Genomic DNA, 18,395 nt, shown 5'->3' on the forward strand with positions numbered 1-18,395 from the left:
GCCTAGGCTTAAGTTGTCTAAGCCTTGGGCCGGCCTCAGATAATTTGGTAAGGAGGTTCCGAGAGTTTGGCCAGCTCTTACTATTATATATTGACTTGAAAATTACATTTACTATTTTTTTTTGGGGGTAAAATGGATGTATTAAATAACTAATCTGAGTCTTAACATTCAGAAAGTAAAACAAGTACTATTTCATTTGGAGAGTTCTCAATCTCATGAATTGAAAATCTTGGGCCAGCATGCATTCTATCTTAAATTCGAAAACAAAAGAATGTTATGGGAGGAACTTGAATGCAAATCCTCCATTCCTCTCTTGTTGTGAGAAGAAAAAAAAAAGTTCTGAACAGGAGGTGGGAAAGGTTCCCCAATAATCACTTACAGAGGGCTAAGTTAGGTTCTTGATTAGGTTCACAGAAAATTCTGCTTCCAACACAATCTCTAAGTTAAAGATCCCCAAAAACAAAACAAACCGTACGAGGTATGGAGGATCAAATGTACATTATTGCTATGTCTATGACTGTGAGTGCTTTCATGTGGCGGGTCAAATCTACGTAACTGGGAAGCTTCTGTTCATAAGCTGTGCCCAAAGTGTCCTCCATCAGGGCATGAAAGATACCATTAGCTTTTCCTTTTAGGCACAAAAAAATAATGGGATCCAAGTAATGAAGGATAACAAATTATCAAGGAGCAAAACTTTAGGTACCAAAGGTTTTCCAATTGAATTCAACTTTCAACCACATAGTTATATTGATGAATGCAGCAAAAACAATGTTATCTTTTCTAAGAACAATTAAATTCAACCATGTGCTTCATTGTTAACTACACGGTTAAATGTAATTTTTTATTTTTGCTGAATAACACAGTTAAATGTAATTGAGGAACTTAATGTACAACACGAAATTGTACATAAATTTAACCCATAACAATAAGTAAGTCTAGTAAGTTTTTCATATATTTTCCACTTTGTAATATAGATATTTTTATTTTACTGAATCTACTAACGTATTTTCAACTAAATTAGTTGAATTTAATTAGAGAACTTTAGGGAAAAATAATATTATTTGTGCTGTATTAATCAATATACTTATGTGATCGAGGGAATTTACAAAACTGTACCAAAGTATTTAGGCCTAAATTAATGGCGTTGATTCTTGATGGGCATGGTGTAGTTGTACTATCGCCCAGGGCCTACTAACCCTCTTTCCACAAAACATTTGAGCCCTATTCCAACTAGGTCTTAGAAAAGACTTTCATGATAAGCCCAAATTAGGTTTAGACTGGCCTTGGGTTGATCCATGATTAAAGCTTGGGTTTTTTCAGATCTAATAGTAGTCTGACCAAAAAAAAAAAAAAAAAAATGTAAGAGAAAAAGATAGCACTTTCTACTCATACTCATAGTAGAATAGCTACTGACCCAAAAAAAAAAAAGAAAAAAAAAAGAATCTAATCGTAGTAGATATCAATTAAATTTTTTAATATATATATTTATTTATTTATGACATTATTTTCTCTAGGAATAATGCTAGTCATCAACCAAGACTTTGCCTTCATTAATTAACAACTTAATATATTAGAAAAAGAAACCTATCTTTAATTCAATTTTTCTATTTTATTAATCAATGTTTACTTTCCCTAACGTTGGGGGGGGGGGGGTGTTGGTTTGGATGGGCATATGTGCTAAGTTTCCGCTCAAAAGTATTTATTCATTGTAACGTGTTTGATCAACTTATTTGCTGATAGATTCTCCAAAAAAATAAATAAATAAAAAAAACTTATTTGCTGACAGTTTATTTGGTTTTTGTGAGGGGAAAAAAGTGATTTTAACAAATGACTTATTTGAAATATTACCTTTTGAGGCCCAATATTACCATTTCTTTTCTTCTTACATTTGATAGATTACGGTAAGCAATACAACTGCCGAATACCAAGTCTAGTGCCATAAACTTTTTTACAACTTTACCACGATTTTACTACGTGGCGACTCGTGATTGAAGGAAATGAAATAGTGGGTTCATGTGGGTCCATAATTTCACCAATCATGATTCGTCACGAAGCAAAGTTGTGATAAAATTGTAGAAAAGTTTGTGGCACTAGACTTACTCCTGAATAATATATGATATAAATTAGGATTCAGATTTTCTAAATTTTCTAGAGTACTCTACCAAATAGATTTCTTTAAATCTTAATCATTCTTTAATGATTTAATGGTTTAGATTTTACTATGTTAGCATTCTACTAACAATAATTTTTTTTTTTTTTGAGGGATACTAACAATAATCTTAATTGTTTTGTTTGCAACATTATTTTATTATTATTTTAAGAGTGTTAGTAGAATGCTAACATGGTAGAATCTAGACCTTTAAATCATAAAAGAGTAATTGGGATTTAAGGAAATCTATTGGTAGAGTATCCCAGAAAATCTAGATGATTTGAATCCAATTAGATAGTTCCCAATATGCTTAATATAATCTTTCTTAGGTTCACATTTCTTCTCCAAAAAAAAAAAATTGCTCAGGTTCACATGGGCTTGGTCAATTTAAGCCAGTATGAGAATATTTTGGGCTCATATGAATGAATTAAATAACTAATCTGAGTCTTAACTCAGGAATTGAAAATCTTGGGGTCTGTGTGCATTCTCTATCTTTGCCAAGCTGCCAGCACTTTGATCAACCTTATAAAAACAAAAGGAATGTCAAGGGAAGAACTTGAATGCAAATACTCTATTCCTCAATTGTTATGAGTGAAACAAAATGTCAAAACCGGTGGTGGTAAAGATTCCTCAACAACCAATTACAATAGGACTAAGTTAGGTTCTTGATTAGGTTCACAGTAAAGTCTGCTTCCAACTCAATCTCTAAGTTAAAGATCTCCAAAAACAAAACCAATTGTATATGGTATGGAGGATCAACTCTACATTAGCATGGCTATGACTATGAATAATTTCATTTGGTGGGTCAAATCTACGTAACTGGGGAAGCTTCTGATCGTAAGCTGTGCCCAAGTGTCCTCCATAAGGGCATGAATGATGCCATTAGCATTTCCTTTTAAGCACAAAAATAAAAGGGGATCCAAGTAATGAGAGATAACAAATGAACAAGAAACAAAACATTCTCGAATTGAATTCAACCACGTGGTTGTATTTATCAATACAACAAAAACAATGTTATCTTTTCTACGAAGGGAAATGCTAACGAGTGTCCTTAAAGCACTGATTAAGAATCCAGTTAAAAAAAGTTTTTATGGAAAAAAAAAAAAAAGTAATTAATGTTTTGACAGCTTTTTTCATTTCCCATAAAAGTGATATCAAAACTTTCTTTAACTGGATTCTTAACCAGTATTTTAAGGACACTCGTTAGCATGACCCATAATTAAATTCAAATGTATGATTAATTGTCAACCATGTGGTTAAATGTAATTGGGGATTCTAACGTACAACACCTAAGAAATTATACTTAAATTTTACTCATTAACAATAAGTAGGTCTAGTAAGCTTTTCACATACTTTTCGCTTTATAATATAGATATTTTTATTGTCATACTATAATAAAATCTAACTTAGGTATAATTTTTTTAGGTGTTGTACCTTCAATTTTTCAATTAATCACATATATGGTTGTTTTACTAAGAGCACAACTTAGGTATAGTTTCTTATCTATTATACCTTAAATTTTCTATTTAAGTTCAAGCACATAGTTGAATTTATCTTCCCTATGCATATTTTAAATTTTCTATTTAAGGGTCTCTTTGGATACTGTTCATTGTTGAAAACTGAAAATTGAAAATACTATAGAAAAATAATTTTTAAATGTGTGAATAGTGCCGTAAGACTCATTTTTAATGAAAATTTTGCTAAGAAAAGAGGTTTGTGGGTCTTGTTCATTGGACCCATAAGCAAAACGCTGAACACGCAAACACTAGACGCTTGCCGCTATCCCAACGTTCACTAAGTTCACCCACATGGTTGTATTTTTTTTGCAAAAAACGATGTTTATCCCACATTAATTATGTTTGTCTAGTGTCTGCTATTTATAATCTCAGTCTACAACTACAAAGGTTAGACCCTTTTGTAATTGTACTTATAGTTGTACTCTGGTTATGTAATGTATTATAAACTCGGTTTAAAACACTATTATTATTTTTATGTGTTCTAATAAGGATTATTGTTTATTCAAAAAAAAATTCAATTAGTCTATGCACAACATCACAAATGACATTTAAATTCAGTTGGTCAATATAATTAAAGTTAACCATGTGGCTAAACTAACTAATATAATACAAACAATTAATAGCCAACTTAGGTATAGTTTCTTATCTATTATACCTTAAATATTCTATTTAAGTTCAAGATTATACCTTAAATTTTCTATTTAAGTTCAAGCATATAGCTGTATTTATCTTCCCTATGCATATTTTAAATTATCTATTTAAGTTCAACCACATGGTTGTATTTAACTTCCCTATGCATATTTAAATTTAGTTAGTCTATGCACAACCTCACAAAGGACATTTAATTTCAGTTGGTCAATATAATTAAAGCTAACCATGTGGCTGAGCTGACTAATATAATACAAACAATTAATAGCCAACTTAGGTATAGTTTCTTATCTATTATACCTTAAATATTCTATTTAAGTTCAAGATTATACCTTAAATTTTCTATATTAGTTCAAGCATATAGCTGTATTTATCTTCCCTATGCATATTTTAAATTTTCTATTTAAGTTCAACCACACGGTTGTATTTTACTTTCCTATGCATATTTAAATTCAGTTAGTCTATGCACAACCTCACAAAGGACATTTAATTTGAAGGAGATTCAGAAATTATTTTTAAAGCTTTAACAGGAAATAGTTATGATCACTCAAATTTTGGGCACATTTTAAAAGACTATAAGTCTACAATGGGTTTGCTACAAACCTTTCTTTCTCTCATGTTAGAAGACAAGGTAATGGGGTAGCCCATGCCTTGGCTAGGAGAGCAAAGAAATTGTCCCCTCTCTTGGTGTGGATGTAATCTGTTCCACCAGACATTTCTTTTTTAGTTCATGTTGATTTAATCTCTTAAGTTTGTGATTCAATAAAGTTTGCATGGATTTTTTTTTTCTCAAAAAAAAAAAAAAAAATAGTTGGTCAATATAATTAAAGCTAACCATGTGGCTGAGTTGACTAATATAATACAAACAATTAATAGCCAACTTAGGTATAGTTTCTTATCTATTATACCTTAAATATTCTATTTAAGTTAAAGATTGTACCTTAAATTTTCTATTTAAGTTCAAGCACATAGCTGTATTTATCTTCCCTATGCATATTTTAAATTTTTTATTTAGGATTTTGCTAATGTGTGCCCCAAGGGCACACACTAATTCTCATTTTTGGAAAAAAAATTTCTCAGGAATTGAAAAAGTATTAACAGCTTTTTCAATTCTCGAGAAAATATTTCCAAAAATAGATAGCTTAATGTGTGCCCTTAGGGCACACATTAACAGACCCTTCTATTTAAGTTCAACCACACGGTTGTATTTATCTTCCCTATGCATATTTAAATTCAATTAGTCTATGCACAACCTCACAAAGGACATTTAATTTCAATTGGCCAATATAATTAAAGCTAACCATGTGGCTGAGCTGACTCATATAATACAAACAATTAATAGCCAACTTAGGTATAGTTTCTTATCTATTATACCTTAAGTTTTCTATTTAAGTTCAAGCACATAGCTGTATTTATCTTCCCTATGCATATTTTAAACTTTCTATTTAAGTTCAACCACATGGTTGTATATTTATATTCCTTATGCATACTTAAATTTAATTAGTCCATGCACAACCTCACAAAGGACATTTAAATTCAATTGGTCAAATAATTAAATTTAACCACGTGGCTGAATTGACTAATATAATACAAACAATGTCATTTTTTCCCAAGAACAATCAAATTCAATTAGTCAATGCATTAACCATTTATCATTAGTAATAAACTATATTAACCCAATAAATTAATAGCCTACTTAGGTATAGTTTCTTATGCGTTGTGACTTAAATTTCCTAATTAAATTCAATCACATGATCATATTTATCTTCCCTAAGCACATTTAAATCCAACTGGTCAATACAATCATCTTTTGATAATTCAATTGCTGGGGAAGGAAGATTTGAACCTTAAATTTTTTTTTAATATAAGATAGAAATTCTATTCTAGTCTAATCTAAATGTAAATATGTGTAAAACTTTTTTCTGAAAACTTGAATCTTGACCCTTGCCCCTCATATTTTATAAGTACTTATACTTGTGGAGTGACCATCACACTAAGAGTATACGGTAGTTGAACCTTAAATTGTTAGAAACACTAGGAAGTGTCAATATTAAGCTAAGAAGTGTTTGGCATAATAACCATTACTATTAGTAATAATTTACTACATTAACCTCATAAATTAAGGGCACAACTATGTGTTGTACCTTTCCCAATGAAATCCAACCACATGGTTGTATTTATCTTTCCCAAAAGATTTTAAATTCAATTAGTCAATGCACAATCATGTTATTGCATTGACTAATTAATTCAAATACCATTCAAAGAAGATAATATTGTTTATACTCCATTAGTGAATACAAATATATGGTTGAATTTAATTATAGAATCTTGGAGGAAGATAACATTGGTTAATGCATTCATATGGTTGAATTTACTTAGAGAATATGAAGAGGCAATAATATTATTTATGTTGCATTGGTCTATATAAACATGTAGTTGATTTTAATTAGGGGTTTTTTTTTTTTTTTTTTTTTTTTTGGGGTTGAGAATCTAAGAAATTGTACTGAGTCTACTAACGTATTTTCAACTAAATTAGTTGAATTTAATCAGAGAACTTTTAGGGAAAAATAATACTATTTGTGCTGTATTAATCATTATATTTATGTGATTGAGGGAATTTACAAAACTGTACCCAAGTATTTAGGCCTAAATTAACGGCGTTGATTCTTGATGGGCATAGTGTAGTTGTACTATCGCTCAGGGCCTACTAACCCTCTTTCCACAAAACATTTGAGCCCTATTCCGACTAGGTCTTAGAAAAGACTTTCATGACAAGCCCAAATTAGGTTTAGACTGGCCTTGGGTTGATCCATGATTAAAGCTTGAGCTTTTTCATATCTAATAAAAGTCAGACAAAAAAAAAAAAAAATTGTAAAAGAAAGAAAGAAAAAGATAGTACTCAGTACTCATAGTCATAGTAGAATAGCTACTGAACAAAAAAGAAAGAAAGAAAGAATCTAATTGTAGTAGATGCCAATTTTAAAATATATATATTTTCTCTAGGAATCATACTAGTCATCAACCAAGACTTTGCCTTAATTAAAAACTTATCTTAAATTCAAATTTTCTATTTTATTAATCAATGTTTACTTTTCCTTATGTTGTTGAGGGTGTTGGATTGGATGGGTGTGTGTTAAGTTTCCACTCAAAAGTATTTATTCACTGTAATGTGTTTGATCAACTTATTTGCTGATCATTTATTTGCTTGTTGTGAGGCCCAGTATAACCATTTCTTTTCTTCTTACAGTTGATTAGATGCCTATAAATTATTCAACTGCCAAATACCTGTAATCCTCAAGATTCATAATACCATATGACATAAATTATTGATAGTCCCCAATATGCATAATATAATCTTTCAACTTAGGTTCACATGGGCTTGGTCAATTTAAGCCAGTCTGAGCATATTTGGGCTCATTTGTGCAAGATTTTGCTCCCATGGAAATCCTATTCTAATGCCCATGTGGCACAAATTTTATCCAAAACCCATCCACTTTTTAAGTTTCATGATGCACTTTTGGAAAACAATGTTCTTTCAACTAATAAAAAAGAACACGAACATGTGTGAAAGGAATTGCAAAAAATACAAGAGTGGGGGCAAGTACAGAAAAAAATCATCACATGAACAGTTAAAGTACCTTTTGTAGCCAGTCAAAGCTCCAATTTTTTCAATGGGATGGCATAAGTTGAAGTTGACCTCCATGGCTAAAACCAAGAAGCTTCTAATGGAGCAATCAACAAAAATAACACTAGCTGTGACACCATTGAGCTGACTACTTCTTTTTGCTAATGCCAATCATATTTCTGATTTCAACAACAACCATTGGAATCCATGATTACATGTTTGAAAGTAACCCATTTTGACCAATGTTTTTCTTCTCCAATCCTTATGGTTTGGGGCAAGGGGTCGGGAAAGTGGAGGTCAAATCCAAGGACTTAGTAAGGTAAAACAGCATAAAATCATTAGAAAGAACTTTGGGATTGTCCATTTGAAAGCAAATCAGGTTGAGCTTGACAATTTCCTTACTGAATTTTCAGTTTTGCGGCCCATAATTGAACCAACTTGCCAAAATGCTTGATAAATCTGAATTTGGCATACAAAAATGTCGTGTCATTTGGTTTGAGGGAAAAAAATTGTGTTTTTCATTCAAAAATGTCAAATCTAAAATCTTTGTTTAGGCACACTGGAAATGGGAAAACAAAGGGGAGGGCATTCTTCCAATCTTGGTTGATTTCACCTAATTTCTAAGACATTGATTTCATTCATTGCACATGGAGACCATTCATTTCAGTGTGACCCCATTTTTGTGCTAAAGTAATATCCAAAGACTAGAAAGTATTCATTCATTGCAACATGATTACAATTTGAGATCTAGTGTCAGAAAATAGCCATTGAAAACTACCATTATAGATGAGAATCATTAGATCTAGCAGTAGGTCTATGTGGAGTGGAAGTTCCTAGTTCAAACTTGAATCTTAAGATTAATCATTAAAGCACAGGCCTGGCTCAATAGGATTATAGGGATTGAGACTTATTGCAATGGTTAAGACTCTTGCACCGTGCAGTACATTTTGAACGGTTCCGATCAAAAGTTAAAAAGTTAAAATGTTAAGAGTTAATAAAAGTTAAAAAATTTGAAAAAGTTAAAGTTTTGTGTGGGGGATAGCACACTGCAATAGCTAGGTCTCAATTCAGATTATAGCTCTTCAATATCAGAAATAAACAAGAATTTTTTCTTTGATGAATGTGAACTACATGTACTTTATCTGGAAATTACATGTGGCATAAGTGTTTACTCAAAAAAAAAAAAAAAAAAAAATTGGCATTTATGCAAAATTATCTGTTAGAACTAAAGGCATATCCCAAGTTGTTCAAAGCTTATTATGCTCTTTCAATGCTTCTAAATCACTACATGCTTGTTTTCAGAATAAGATGTTTGAAGGCAAATACAGAGGTTTTGAGAGCAAATGACAAACTTATCTGTTAGTTAGAAGTCTGACTGCAATGAATAATTTATCTTGGTTTTCTTCTCCTTCACACATAGTGTGTGTCATGGCCCAAAGAGACAAATTAAATAAGGAAAGGAAGAAGAAGAAAAGAAAAAAAAAAAAAAACTATTATGTCTTTATTTTACGTCCATCTATTATTTTAAGGTTGCGTTTGATATTAAGAATTAGATAAATTAACAAGGGTGAGATAAATTATTAAATTTGTTAAGTCAATCTTTGAATATATCTTATATTTCTCTTTGAATTTTAAATATTTATATAGTTTTTTTTTAGTAAATAGTAATACTTATTAGAACTACACATACGAAAATAGTAATATTAGTGTTTTAAATTGGGTTTATAATACATTATCTAACCAAAGTACAACTACAAAAATGTCTAATTATTGTAGTTACCCCTTTTTTTTTAGTAAATAATAATATTTATTAGAACACACACGAAAATAGTAATATTAATATTTTAAACCGAGTTTGTAATACATTATTTAATCAGAGGACAACTAGAAAATGGTCTAATCTTTGTAGTTGTAGATTGAGATTATAAACAATGGACACTAGACATACACAACCAATGTGGGCTAAACATCCATTTTTTTTAGTAAACAGTAATACTTATTAGAACACACACGAAAATAGTAATATTAGTGTTTTGAACCGAGTTTATAATACATTATTTATCCAAAATACAACTACAAAAGGGTCTAACCTTTATAGTTGTAGACTGGAGTTGTAAATAGTAGACACCAGACACACACAATCAATGTAGAATAAACATCTTTTTTTTTTTTTTTTTGTAAACAGTAATACTTATTAGAACACACACAAATATAATAATATTAGTATTTTAAACCGAGTTTATAATACATTATTGAGTGAATAAAGGTTGGTTTTTCTCGAAGAAAACCGATTGTTTATATGTTATATTGTGATTCCATCCATTTTTGATGGAACACATGTAACCAAAAAAAATAAAAAAAATACGAGAGTTACGCGGTATATTTTATGGTTTGATATTGAATAGTGGATGAGACCGGAATTCTTATTATTAAATGAATAAATGTTAGGTTTTTTCAAAGATAACCAATTGCTTATTTCTTACGTTGTGATTCCGTCCATTTGTGATGAAACGCTTGTAACCCCAAAAAAAGAGAAAAAAAAACCACAAGAATTACGTGGTATATTTTATGGTTTGATATTGAATAGTGAGTGAGACTGATATTCTTATTATTGAATGAATAAATGTTAGTTTTTTTTCAAAGAAAACCAATTGCTTATCTCTTACGCTGTGATTCCATCCATTTGTGATGGAATGCATGTAACAAAAAACACATGAAAATGAGCCAGTTTCTTATAGGATATTGTTTTTTTTTTTTTTTTCCTTATTGATCATGCTTTAAGCTTGTCTAAACGTATACAACAAGATGATAAGAGTTTCAAAGGGGATATGATGCCCAAATATTTTTGTCAAATCAGTCGGTTGCTCACTATTTTTTTTTTCTATGGTGCTCCACTTCTAGGAAAGATCAAGAAAACTTAAAGGAAAATGTTGAAAAATTACAAAACAACATGCTTTCTCAATCTTTCTCAAGTATTTTAAGCATTTTTCATGCTGATTTTTATCAGAACATATCCTATGGGGAAATGTATTGCTGATACCTTTGGCGGCAAGTCAGTTGCTTTCTTTTCCTCTTTAAAATTTTCCCCCTTTGGTACTTTTCCAAGACTAGGTAAAGTTCTAAGAAAGATCATGGAAAGGGAAAATGTTGAAAAAAGTGATATCCTTTCTACATATATTTTTTCTAATATAACAGACTATTTTCCTTTCCTTATTAAAAAATTGAATCTTGTTCAGTCTGGTTTGGAAGCACAATCTTTACATAAATATTATATGTGAAACATGTTATTTTATGCTTGGGTAATTGAAAATTCAACCAAAGTGAAAGTGCCCAATTAACTGTGAATAACTTAACCGAAAGCATAGACCTTACTAGAAGCAAATTGACTTATATCTTTATGCCTCTCATTTTCTCCTTTTGCAATTATGGCCACAGTTACAATCAACTTTATAGCGTATCCTAATTTTCAATTATCCACACTTTTTTTTTTCACCTCTTTTTCAAGGTACCACAATAATGCTTCTTTGAACTTCGTATTTGGTACTTCGGAATTTGGTGCTGTGTGTAAATTGTAGAATCAAGATTTAAAGGGTACAAATTCTGAAGGACAAAAAGGAAGTTTACATGATGGGAATGTTTTTTTTTTTTTTTTTTCTTTCTTTATAGAAAAATTTAAATAATGGGAATTTCTTCATTCCTTTTTCATTTTGAATATGATATGCATTAGGATTGGAAAGTCATATGCATTTTAACCAACCTATAGAAGAATTTGACAAGCAATTTCCCTTTGCTCCCACTCTTAGTAGCTAATTATAAATTAATCCAAAAGTGATGACCTGTCTTATTCAATATTTTATGAACTTGGCATAAAGTTAATTCATGTGTAAACCATATATTTTAGTGATTTGTAATCCCATTACCAAGTGTGAACAGTTGAACAACAAGGCATAATTAATCTAGGACATAGTCCATGTTGAAAAATGAAATTCAAAGTTGTTCCACTTGTTCGGTACAAAAAGCTAGTACAGAAGGAACTGTAAGGAGTTTTTGCACCAAAAAAGCAAACATCTCTCATTGTAAAGCATATTTTGTAGGAATTTTGGCTATTGGATATGATACTTGAGCATCATTATGGTGCAACTAATTTCAAACCTAGAACCAACCATTAATATTTTTTAATGGCTCAAGAGAATCAACAAGCTTTGGACACAGATTTGTGGCACATAGAATTAATAATTTAATATTCTCAACCAAAGCCTCCACTGTCCAAAGCTATTCATTTTTCTTGCTCAGCAAAATTCTTGATTTTTGTCGGAAAATAAAATAAAAATTCCTATCTTATCAATTAAGCTTTAAGGCATAATAGGAATATAATGGGCATGAGCATCCAGTCACTGTATGGATATAGTGTATATCAGTTGCAATAGTTTTAATTTGTTCTTAGAATTATGCAATGCAAAGATAATGAACTTTTAACATGTATGATCCAAATGGGTCTTTCACGAATCTATTATTATTATTATTATTATTTTCTCTAAAGCTGAAGATGGTCTTAGTTCTTACACGAATCCAAATTGGAATGAATACAAATATATGAAATGACAATGAAGTGATATTCCCCCATGATGAGTGTAACATATGGAATGAATTTAAGTGGAAAATGCTAGGTAGCTAGCTTAAGCTGCATTTGCAAGGGATACGACTATAAAAAATACTAGCACTAAAATACATATCAAAATAGTTTGCTTATTATGGAAAATAAAAAAGAACCTTTTTTAAAAAAAAATTGGAGAATCAAATAAAAAAGAACTTAATAATGAAAGGGATAGAATCCTAAAGGGTATGGGGTATGGTATATATTTACAATATTGTGTTGTTTCAAACTGGGGTAATGTATGATTCATGAGTTTTGAGACAAGTATCTGGCTACTAGTAGGATTATATATATATATATATATATATATATGAATAAATTCATATTAACACATGCATCACTTCATCTTTAGTGGTTTAATATTCGGCATATAAATTATAATGCTTCATATGCACTACAAAAAATCTGGGTTTAAACAACGTTTTTTATTTATTATTATTATTTTGCACTCTTAAAAACACTGCTATAGGAGCTATATTGTGGCATTTTGTATTATGGCACTTCTACAAAATGCGGCTAAAGAATGGAAATATAGCGACGTTTTCTCAAAACATTGCTACATTCCAAACTATATCTCAAAACATCGCTATATCATTCAATTACATCCACCATTTTATGCATTCTATGGGTGTGTTTGAATACCACTTATTTTGTTGAAACTGAAAACTTATTACTGAAAGTACTGTAGATAAATGTAAAAGTTAATTGAAATATTACAGTAGAGCCCATGAATAGTACCAAAAAGTGAAGTGTAGCCCATGAATAGTAGTAAAATAAGCTGAATAGTAAAATAATTTTAATTTTCTATCCCAATCCAAATGCACACTATGATACCCAGAAACTTCACTTGCTGATATCTTGACCTCCTCCACTTTTAATAATAAAACTTAGTTTGGTTCCTATTGTTACATTATTAATTAAGAATTAAGATTCATTCAAGAAATTCATGAGATAGATTTTCACGGCCTAAATAGTTTCATTTGTCTTGTTGAAAATAGGAAGTTCATTAAAAACAAAATCAACTTTTCTTAATGAGTTTTAACTCTTATGTTTATCGCATCATCTTAATTAGTTTCAACTTTCAAACCATTCATGATTCAATACATCTAACAAAGTCATAATTTCTAAAAGGATTTCCATATATTTGACCTACTCAAAGTGAGCCATTAAATTATAAAAGCCTAGCTAACCTAAGCAAAAAAGTGTCACCTACGTTTTTGTCCTATTTCCAAAAGTAAAAATTTGAAGATTGAAGACGATAAGAGACTATACGGTGATCTAAATGGTGGTCTTCAAAAATGGGGTACGTTTTTCTTGTCCATAACTCAAACAGACACAGTGTATACATTTATGGTCCCCAACTTGCATGAATGGTTTCAGTTCTATCATGAAAGACAAATTCGTCATTATCTGAGACAATGCCTGTCTTGCTCCATCACCATCCACGGATTTTCTTTTCTCTATGGACAGTATGCTGATAACATTTCCTTCAGTTGTTATCAATGTGAATCGTGAGGCCTTGTCTCAACATGTTAAGCGGTTCTGGGTTGTTCGTTAATGGAAGTCCTTTCCATGTTATAGTATGGTACAATTATTTCGAAAAAAGAAACAAAACAAGGTGCCTCTTTAATTAAAAGCTCATAATGTTTGGAAGATTTAGTCGTACGTAAACTCAGATTCAAAGTTGGTAACAATTTGAAGTGAATTCAATAGTCACGTACACGTGTCGAGCACAAATATGATAATCACGAGAGAAAATATCTTATGAAACAGACTTATATATATAGAGACTACATCACTCTCATCTTGGTGGGCTCTATAGATGAGGGAGACACTTTATAAACTGATCCCACATGATAATTTTGTGATTCAAGAACCTGATAATTTAATTGGCTTGAACAAATTGATTTCTCCATCTATTCTTGGACGTGTGATGCATGTTAATTTGTGACAGCATCAGTTTGTTAAGATACATGCTTTTTGCACATAGACAAATATGTAGTCTCTTTTTGAAGCAAAACAAAACACCAAACATGTGCCAAGATATTACAAAGCAATATAACAGCTGGGTAACCCTAGTCCTTAATTATTAATCGGCAAAATGCTTATATTTTTTTTCTTTCTTGGTAGCAAGGGTAAAAAAGGAAAAATAGTAGTTAACACAAAGATGCTTAGATCAAATTAATTTCGTACTTAATTGAAAATTTAGGGTGGTAATGTACAAGAAAAGTGTGTGACTAATTAAATAAAAAATGTCTGGTTTTAGGGGCTCAAACTAAACAGCTAGAAGAGATTTGACCATTAGAAACCTCCCATTTCATTAAGAAATATATTGTTGATGATGAAGAATTATATTTTGTAAAAATGAAATAAACCAATCGATTATTTTATCCAAAAAAAGTTTGGTTGAATGGTATTAATTAGGAAAATGAGATATAGTGGGTTCCACTTAGCTCGATCAACTGGTAAAATCTTTGATGGTTAAATACGAGATCTGGAGTTCAATCCTCACCTACACCAAAAATCGATTGGTGTTTTGATCTGATAATAAAGAGTAATCATCAGTAGCAAATGCCAAAAGTTGAAATTATCTCAAAAAAGAAAGAAGAAAAAAGGAAAAGGAGACATAAACATTTATCAATAAGTTTAGTAACGCGCCATTATTTATAACTTTTTTCATAACTTTTTTTTATTAATTAAAGAGATAGTTTCTATACAAGGCTTTCAATACTAATGATTGCTATTTATTATCAAACTAAAATAACAATTGGTTTTTTGGAGTAAGTGGAGATTGAACTCTAGATCTCTAACGACAAGAGAGACTTTACTAGTTGTATGAACTAAAACCCACCTATTTTCATAATTGTTGATATGACATGTAGTGATTAGTATATAACTAGTCTCATGCGATGGGAGTTTTTTTTTAGTGGTCCTGTTTTGTAGCAAAAAAAAAAATGTGTTTTTATTTTATATATATAATTTTCATTTTGAGAATCTAATTTATAAATTGATAAAGAAATTTGAAAATCTACAGTAGACTGGTCCTATTTTTTTTTTTTGCAGTGTTTTAGTGGAAATTAGAGTTGTATTTTTACAAGATTGTCCTTTAGTTTTGTCTCTACTTAAACATATGGATGTAGGGGCATTTTTGAACAAAAAAAAATGAAGATTTCAAATAGGAGAAGCCCCATAAAAAGTAGTATAGATCATTTTTCAATTTTTGTTTCTTTTTCTTCACATATCTTTTTTCATACCCTAAGTTAATTACTAAAATCATATTTAAGAGAAAAAAAAATCATCATATATTTGTTTACTTCCATTATTTTAGACTACCCTGATCACACGTGCTTTGCGTGTACAATGAGGCTTTTTTTTTTTTAGTGGTCTTGTTTTGTAGCAAAAAAAATAAAATTTTGTTTTTATTTTATATATATAATTTTTATTTTGAGAATCTAATTTATAAGTGGATAAATAAATTTGATAATCTACAAGAGAGTAGTCCTATTTTTTTGGCAATGTTTTAGTGGAAGTTAAAGTCGTGTTTTTATTGGATTGTCTTTTAGTTTTATCTTTACTTAAACATATAGATGTAGGAGTGTTTTTGAATTAAAAAAAAAAAAGGGGGGATCCTAAGCAGGGGAAGCCCCTTAAATAGTAGTATAGATCATTTTTCAATTTTTGTTTCTTTTTCTTTAGATATCTTTTTTCATACCCTAAGTTAATTACAAAAATCATATTTATGAGAAAAAGAAAAGAAAAATATCATCATAGGTTTGTTTACTTCCATTATTTTAGACTAGCCTTATCACATGCGTAGCAAAAGAAAATTTGTGTTTTTATTATTTATATATCTAATTTTCATTTTGAGAATCTAATTTATAAGTAGATAAAGAAATTTGAAAATCTACAGTAGAGTAGTCCTATTTTTTGGCAATGTTTTAGTGGGAGTTAGAGTTGTATTTTTACCGGATTGTCCTTTAGTTTTGTCTCTACTTAAACATATGGATGTAGGGACATTTTTTAACCAAAAAAGTAAGGATCCCAAATAGGGGAAGCCCCTTAAATAGTAGTATAGATCATTTTTCAAATTTTTTTTTCTTTTTCTTCACATATCTTTTTTCATACCCTCAATTAATTACTAAAGTCATATTTAAGAGAAAAAGAAAAAGAAAATATCATCATATATTTGTTTACTTCCATTATTTTTAGTGGTCTTGTTTTGTAGCAAAAAGAAAAAAATAATTGTGTTTTTATTTTATATATATGATTTTTATTTTGAGAATTTATTTATAAACGGACAAAGAAATTTGAAAATTTACAGGAAAGTGGTCTTATTTTTTTGGCAATGTTTTAGTGGGAGTTAGAGTTGTATTTTTACCGGATTGTCCTTTAGTCTTATCTCTACTTAAACATATGGATGTAGGGGCAGTTTTGAACCAAAAAAAAAAGAGGATCCCAAACAGAGGAAACCCCTTAAATAGTAGTATAGATCATTTTTCAATTTTTGTTTCTTTTTCTTCACATATCTTTTTTCATACCCTAAGTTAATTACTAAAATTATATTTAAGAGAAAAAGAAAAGAAAAATATCATCATATATTTTTTTATTTCCATTATTTTAGATTAGCCTCATCACACGCGCTTCGCGCGTGTGATGAGGCTTTTTTTTTTTGTGGTCCTGGTTTGTAGCAAAAAAAAAAAAAATTGTGTTTTTATTATATATATATAATTTTTATTTTGAGAATCTAATTTATAAGTGGATAAAGGAATTTGAAAATCTACAGGAGAGTGGTCCTATTTTTTTGGCAATGTTTTAGTGGGAGTTAAAGTTATATTTTTACCGGATTGTCCTTTAGTTTTGTCTTTTCTTAAACATATAGTGGTAGGGGCATTTTTGAACTAAAAAAAAATGAGAATTCCAAACAGGAGAAGCTCTTTAAATAGCAGTATAGATAAAAGTGACTTTAGTAATGAATCTGAGTGAAAGTAATGTTATTCCAAAAAATTATTCCATACTCCTGCAATGTATTAACATGATATTGCATTTTCTCATGATAGAGTTCACCATGAATTTAATTAATGAAACTCATTATATATTCATGTGAAAAAATAAAATATCACGTTGTTATAATATGAGAGTAAAAAAGATCATATCAATTATTGGAAAAAAAGAAAAAAAAAAAAAAAAAAAAAAAAAAAGAGAGTTTTTTTTAACACTACTTATCAAGATAAGAAAACGCGTAATTCCTGCCAAAAGATCTAAAACCTAAGAAAGAAAAAGGAATATAACTTTTGCTTTGTAGAAACAAATAGAAACTATTTAATTTACCATCACGACTTTGGGGTCTAAAAAGATCAAAATGCCAATAATAGTATGTACTTTTTCATCACACATGTGCATTAATGCCACCTTTTCCTTTTTCTCAGAAAACAAACAAAATGTCAAGATCGAATGAGAACTCCTTTTGCATAAAAAGGATTTGTGATAAGGCTTCCAATTTCATCTCCCCATACATGTATGACTCAGCCCTTTCGGTACCTTTTCCCTGTTTTCCAGGTTAGAGTCTAGCTATCTACTTCTCTCTAAAACTCATTATTCTCTTTTTCCTTTTCTTTTGGAAAGAAAGATAAAAAGGAGTAAAGGACATGAAAACTAGAGTTGTCAATGAACAATCTCTCTAGCTATCTTTCAACTTTCATTACCCACAAATTGTCGTATTGTCGGTGAGAAAAAAAACTCAAAAAAGCTTCAATATTGGCTATCGTATATCTACGTCATGAATAAAAGCCCTAATTGGGAAGT

The sequence above is a fragment of the Quercus lobata genome, chromosome 4 (genome assembly GCF_001633185.2).
Source record: "Quercus lobata isolate SW786 chromosome 4, ValleyOak3.0 Primary Assembly, whole genome shotgun sequence".
NCBI classification, from domain to species: Eukaryota; Viridiplantae; Streptophyta; class Magnoliopsida; order Fagales; family Fagaceae; genus Quercus; species Quercus lobata.